The following is an 8,176-nucleotide window of genomic DNA, read 5'->3' on the forward strand; positions in this document are numbered from 1 at the left end:
CATCTTATTGGTATTGAGTTGCATAACTTAGTTTACGTCTGATGTAGGAATAAGAAAATGTAGGAATAAATAAAACTGACACTGAATAAATCTCCCTGCACTGTCCCTGCACTGTCCCTGCACTGTCCCTGCACTCTCCCTGCACTGTCCCTGCACTCTCCCTGCACTGTCCCTGCACTCTCCCTGCACTCTCCCTGCACTGTTCCTGCACTCTCCCTGCACTCTCCCTGCACTGTCCCTGCACTGTCCCTGCACTGTTCCTGCACTCTCCCTGCACTGTCCCTGCACTCTCCCTGCACTCTCCCTGCACTGTTCCTGCACTGTCTCTGCACTCTCCCTGCACTGTCCCTGCACTCTCCCTGCACTCTCCCTGCACTGTCCCTGCACTCTCCTTCTCCAATATTCTTCTATTAATTGTTTTCAGCAACACTGTTGCCACGTCTCTCTCTACGCTAAGCTCACAGGACAATGGAGGAGACAACGCGACAGGAGGGTTTTATAGGGCTGTGACATCACAGGGCATCTGCAGATTGGCTGGACGCACAGCACTATGGGTGATCTTGCGCTCCTGAGCTTGTCTCCTCTACACTTAGTTTGGCTTTGTAAAATGTGCAGCCGCCATTTTAGGAAAACCTGATTCCTTACCATAAGGCCTCCTGCACACGCATGTGTGCGCCCCGTTGCCGTATTCACAAGAAATAAAGCCTATTTAGGCTAATAACCTCACTTGTCCCAGATATTAAAACTTAACTTTTACTACCATTAGTATCAAACTTTTCTAATTATAAGTAAGTGTGAGCAACAAAAGTGCGGTTGAAACGATCTCTTGCCCTGTTAGTTCTGAAGCATATTTGCTGCAACTGCAGTGTCAGTCGGGGGTGCACTCCCCATATCTTCACATACCTGGACTCTATCTTACCATACCAGTGCAACTCCGTCCTATATATGTATGTATTGGTAAGGATGATGCTATGCCACAAACAATGTTTCTTTAGGATTGCTTCACTACTGATTTGCTGCACTAGTTGCCAGAACTAACACGGACAGCAGAGTCTAAAACCACTAACAACTGTCCCCCAACATGTTTCGCCAGCTGACCTGGCTTCATCAGGGGTAACGGACAGAGTTGAATAAAGAGGCTATCCTTGAACCTTATAAAGGCTGCCTCCCCCTTCATAGCAGGCTGGAGAGCCAATAGCTAAGGAGGGAGGATTGTCCCTTAGATCATCCTGCCAATAGAGAAGCTAGAGGTCACGGTGACTCACATCTCTGTCACCTAGGTAGATGTGTCGTTATGCCTAAGCTTCGCCTCTGATACATGCTCAGAGACTTATCTTCTGCCAGCGCCGCTGTACTAACCTGCGCAGGAACTTCTAGACGAGCCGCTGGTCCCAGTGCGCATGCGCCAGCACTTAAACTCCGGGCGCGCTCCTCCGCCCTAGTGTGGCTGCGCACGGACTTAGACTCACAGCGTGAGCTATGAGGTGTGTGCGCCTGTGCCAACACTTAGGCTCTGAGCGCATCCTTACGCCTTAAGGCAGCTGCGCACTGAGCGCATAGGCTCCTTCTGGTTTGTCCTCGGTTGTGTATGGACTTAGAGGCTAGGACCTACGCTGGGGAGAAAGGGGCGCATGCTCACACACTTGGTATCTGAGTCCAATGTTCGCATTGATATGTCCCTGTTGAAAGGGTGATACAAAACAATACTTTCATAAGTCATTTAGTCTAGGGGCGATCTTTTTATTAGACTTACTGCTACTCTAGACCACCCACCCTCTAGTCTAACTGGCAGGTTATTCTTGGGACTACTCAACATGTACATATAAAATAAGGGGAGGACATTCCCCATATACTCCCTATCTACAGGGGATAATTGCTGTCCCTTCTGTTACTGTATAGCACAGGGTTCAAACTGGTTTACATAACCAGACATAAAGTAGACAACCATTCTTTCTATACCTAGAATGCTGTAAACAGTCAGATTACATTAATTTTTGCAGCGTCTACATGTAATAATGCTCACGGGATAACAAGAATGCCTTCTGTTCAGATAGATGAAATTAGCAGAGAACTGTTCTAAAAAGGAGGAAAATGTGAAGCCTTCATGCAGGCCTTTTGGGCTGAGGCTGCCCAGGCGGTAAATCCACCTCGTTTCCTCTTGAAGGAGAAGTCTATCCAGATCACCCCTGCATGCACCTAGTGTCTTTTTGCATAAGCCCCAAAAGTTTAGACAATTGGGGTCTCCCCCATGGAGAGCTCTAACATGCCAGGATATTGTAGTATCTGATTTGGTATTGATGCTACTTATATGTTGGCAGATACGCCCTCAGAATTCTTGTGATGTCTTGCCAACATACAGTTTTGAACAGGGGCACTGGGCCACATACGCTATACCTGTAGTTTGGCAATTAATAAATTGCCTGATCTCATATTTTTTTATCATCCACAGCGTTGATGAATTTTTAGATCTTTTTTGATGTATGGACAGAAGCTACATCTTCCACATGGGTAACTACCACATCGTACATCTTCCACATGGGTAACTACCCACCACATTAGATCTCAACCACATGGTTTTTGGGGGGTCTTTTTTGTAGAAACTCTGCACTAGATGATCTTTGAGGTTTTTCCCTCTACGATACGTAATACTGGGTTTGGTCAGTAACACTTCCTATCTATTGGCTCTCCAGCCTGCTATGAAGGTGGAGGCAGCCTTTATAAGGTTCAAGGATAGCCTCTTTATTCAACTCTGTCCGTTACCCCCGATGCAGCCAGGTTAGCTGGCGAAACATGTTGGGGGACAGTGATCAGTGTTTTTAGACTCTGCTGTCCGTGTTAGTTCTGGCAACTAGTGCAGCAAATCAGTAGTGAAGCAATCCTAGAGAAACATTGTTTGTGGCATAGCATCATCCTTACCAATACATACATATATAGGACGGAGTTGCACTGGTATGGTAAGATAGAGTCCAGGTATGTGAAGATATGGGGAGTGCACCCCCGACTGACACTGCAGTTGCAGCAAATATGCTTCAGAACTAACAGGGCAAGAGATCGTTTCAACCGCACTTTTGTTGCTCACACTTACTTATAATTAGAAAAGTTTGATACTAATGGTAGTAAAAGTTAAGTTTTAATATCTGGGACAAGTGAGGTTATTAGCCTAAATAGGCTTTATTTCTGGTGATTTGTACAAGCCCTTCCCAGATAGGGTTTGTTTATTGTGAGTCTGACCATTGCCGCCTTTGCGGATCCGCAATACACGGGTGCCGTTTCGTGGGCATTCCGCATTTTGCGGGCCGCAGCATGACCACAGGGCGCACATGTTCTAAAGCGCGAGGAAACTGTGATTCGTTTATAGTTTACGTTTTCCTAAACTTCAGACTGAATTCCGCTTCGAATGCTTCACTTCGTTCAACACTAATAACAATATCACATTTGTATGTTTTTTTTGTGTGTTTTCATATGTAAAAAAAAAAGAAAATGTTTAAAAAATCGATATATTTTTTGTATCTCCATAGTCTGCTCCCATAACTCTGAACTTCCATCTACAGAGCTGTGTGAGGGACGATCTGCAGTTTTTATTGATACCATTGTGTATGACTTTCTGGTCACTTTTTATTCCGTTTTTTGGGGATGGCGAGTTGACGAAGAAACTGCGAATCACTTATTTAGATTTTTTTTGCCGTTACGACGGAATAAGTGCACTTATTTTAACGTCCCTTTTTAATGGCGACTAATCCTGACACTAAGAGCTCATGCAGGGGTGGGATTCAAATTTTTAACAATAGGTTCCCTACTCAACGGCGGACACGCGGCATCATGAAATATGTTTTCATATACATACTCCAAGCAGTATATATGCAACACACGTAAATACACCATATATACACTATCCACACATACCACCCAATTTTTTAAAAGCCTAAGGAGGCAAACTATCAGCGCCACAACAAGTTTTTGAAGCGCTGACCCACACCTCTAACTCCCCCCATTGTCTATTGGTACATATCCCAACCCTGCCAAGTCTCCATTGCGCCCCCCACACGGTAGTTATGCCAGATCTGGGATGGTTGGGAGGTATGTATACCTAAACAGACTATATAGACACTACACCCATATCATCACATATACAAGATACACCATACAGTATATAAATTACACATAGGCTACACTTACAGTAGACTTACCTCCTCCATATACATTTTATACACATTTGTACCGAGCACTAAAGACATATTTGCATACACATAATATTCAGTGCCACCCAGAATACAGCGCCCCCTACCTCCTACATCCAGGGTAATACAGCGCCCCCTACCTCCTACATCCAGGGTAATACAGCACCCACTACCTCCTACATCCAGGGTAATACAGCGCCCCCTACCTCCTACATCCAGGGTAATACAGCGCCCCCTACCTCCTACATCCAGGGTAATACAGCGCCCCCTACCTCCTACATCCAGGGTAATACAGCACCCACTACCTCCTACATCCAGGGTAATACAGCGCCCCCTACCTCCTACATCCAGGGTAATACAGCGCCCCCTACCTCCTACATCCAGGGTAATACAGCGCCCCCTACCTCCTACATCCAGGGTAATACAGCGCCCCCTACCTCCTACATCCAGGGTAATACAGCGCCCCCTACCTCCTACATCCAGGGTAATACAGCGCCCCCTACCTCCTACATCCAGGGTAATACAGCGCCCCCTACCTCCTACATCCAGGGTAATACAGCGCCCCTACCTCCTACATCCAGGGTAATACAGCGCCCCTACCTCCTACATCCAGGGTAATACAGCGCCCCTACCTCCTACATCCAGGGTAATACAGCGCCCCCTACCTCCTACATCCAGGGTAATACAGCGCCCCCTACCTCCTACATCCAGGGTAATACAGCACCCACTACCTCCTACATCCAGGGTAATACAGCGCCCACTACCTCCTACATCCAGGGTAATACAGCGCCCACTACCTCCTACATCCAGTGACGTCTCCTGTGATGTAGATGTTCTCTTTCCTCATCTTCTCCTTTCAGACCTTCAGACCAGACACCATTTTTCACCCATTTCTTATCGCTGAGGTTTGACAAAAACATCTTAGGTTCCTACTTTTCCATCATCCTCCTACCTTCTGAACATCCCGCTGTGGTCCCCAATACTGTGCCCACTGTGGTCCCCAATACCGTGCCCGCTGTGCTCCCCAAAACTACAGACACAGATAATCCCACTGAGAATAATAGTAACATACAGACAGTGCCCCCAATACTGTGCCGCTGTGGCCCCCAATACTGTGCCCGCTGTGGCCCCCAATAGTACACAGCAGATACAGACCCCTGATAACACTAGTACCACACAGATAGTGTCACGGCCTCTGTGTGGTTCACTGTGACACGGGCTCCATGTTGCTCACTGTTGCGCTCTGGCGTACTGGCTGCGGTTAATACCACGTACGCTGGTTGCCAGGGGCGACGTGTAGTTTTGGTAGCCTGTGTGTGCACTGCTCCTTGGAAGAGCTCATCTCCTACTGCCCTGCCAGCGCCGCCAGAGCACCGGATCGGGATTCAGCCGGAAACATGGTCTCCGATCCGGCTGTAATTATAACAACTGGATATGGAGAACTGGAGGGAACCGGCTGAATCCCATGCCTGGGCTCATGTACACGACCGTATGTATTTTTCAGTCAGAAAAACACGGATTCGCAAAAAGAAAACAAAAACGGATCACGTCCGTGTGGCCTCCATGTTACATCCATTTTTTGTGGATCTACTGTAACAATACCTGTGGCGATCACAGATCACAGCCAGTTATTGAGGCACACTACTGTTACCTAGCTTCACACTAATTGCACAGTTGCTGGGACATAACAGTACGGAGCAGGGCAGAAAGGAGTTAATCGTCCCACCTTTCAGTCACATCAGCAGAACACCATACCTCCCAACCGTCCCAGATCTGATGGAACAGTCCCGGATTGCAGTGGCTGTCCTGGTACGGGGGAGCTATGTCCTGCTTTCTGGCAGCTGAATCTGCTTCCATAGCAGAGACAGGTGTCTGTATTATGTCGGCTGTCATCGGCTCCCTGCTTCATTATTCCTCCCCCCTGCCAGCTCTCCACACCTCTTCTCTGTGCAGGGGGCGGGACCAGCCAGCAGTCAGCCTAGGCTCCGCCTCCTCCACAGACCAGAGCAGCCGATGTCCTGCTGCTGCTGCTAGGAACAAGGTAAGTATGTGGTGTTTATGTTTTTTACTTTCTGTGAGGGGCACATAACTGGACATACTACTGGGGGCACAACTGGGAATACTACTGGGGGCAAGTCTGGGCATATCACTGGGGGAACATATCTGGACATACTACTGGGGGAACAACTGGGCATACTACTGGGGGCACAGCTGGACATACTACTGGGGGCATATCTGGGCATATCACTGGGGGAACATATCTGGACATACTACTGGGGGAACAACTGGGCATACTACTGGGGGCACAACTGGGAATACTACTGGGGGCAAGTCTGGGCATATCACTGGGGGAACATATCTGGACATACTACTGGGGGAACAACTGGGCATACTACTGGGGGCACAGCTGGACATACTACTGGGGGCATATCTGGGCATATCACTGGGGGAACATAACTGGACATACTACTGGGGGCACAACTGGGCATAATATTGGGGGCACAGCTGGGCATATCACTGGGGGCACAGCTGGGCATATTACTGGGGGACCAGCTGGACATATTAATGGTGGCACATAACAGGGCATATTACTGGGGGCACAGCTTGGCATATTACTGAGGGCACATAACAGGGCATATTACTGGGTACAAATAACAAGGCATATTACTGAGGGCACAGCTGGGCATATTACTGGGGGCACATAACTGAGCATATTACTGGGGGCACATAACTGGGAATATTACTGGGGGCACAGCTGGACATACTACTGGGGGCACAGCTGGGCATACTACTAGGGGCACAGCTGGACATATTAATGGGGCACATAACTGGACATACTACTGGGGGCACAACTCGGCATACTACTGGGGGCACATCTGGGCATATCACTGGGGGAACATAACTGGACATACTACTGGGGGCACAGCTGGGCATCCTACTATGGGCACAGCTGGACATATTAATGGGGACACATAACTGGACATACTACTGGGGGCACAACTGGGCATACTACTGGGAGCACAACTGGGCATATCACTGGGGGCACAACTGGGCATATTACTGGGGGACCAGCTGGACATATAACCAGGGGCACAGCTGGGCATATCAATGGGGCACATAACAGGGCATATTACTGGGGGCACAGCTGAGCATATTACTGAGGGCACATAGGACATATTACTGGGGGCACATAACAGGGCATATTACTAGGGACACTGCTGGGCATATTACTGGGGGCACATAACTGGCCTTATTACTGGGGGCACATAACTGGGTATATTACTGATGTCACAGCTGGGCATATCACTGGGGGAACATAACTGGACATACTACTGGGGGCAAAACTGGGCATACTACTGGAGGCACAACTGGGCATATCACTGGGGGCACATAACAAGGCATATTACTGAGGGCACCGCTGGGCATATTACTGGGGGCACATAACTGGGCATATTACTGGGGGCACATAACTGGGAATATTACTTGGGGCACAGCTGGACATACTACTGGGGGGCACATAACTGGACATACTACTTGGGGCACAGCTGGGCATACTACTGGGGGCACAGCTGGGCATATTACTGGGGGCACATAACTGGGCATATTACTGGGGGAACATAACAGGACATACTACTGCGGGCACAACTGGCCATACTATTGGGTCACAGCTGGGCATATCACTGGGGGTCTATCTGGACATATTAATGGGGGCACATAACAGGGCATATCACTGGGGGCACAGCTGGGCATATTACTGGGGGCCAAGCTGGACATATTACAGGGGGCACAGCTGGGCATATTAATGGGAGCACATAACATGGCATATTACTGGGGCACAGCTGGGCATATTACTGAGGGCACATACCAGGGCATATTACTGGGGGCACCGCTGGGCATATCACTGGTGGCACATAACTGGGCATATTACTGGGGGCACATAACTGGGCATATTACTTGGGGCAAAGATGCATACTACTGGGGGCACAGCTGGGCATATT

Source organism: Bufo bufo, chromosome 2 (assembly GCF_905171765.1).
Source record: "Bufo bufo chromosome 2, aBufBuf1.1, whole genome shotgun sequence".
Taxonomy (NCBI): Eukaryota; Metazoa; Chordata; class Amphibia; order Anura; family Bufonidae; genus Bufo; species Bufo bufo.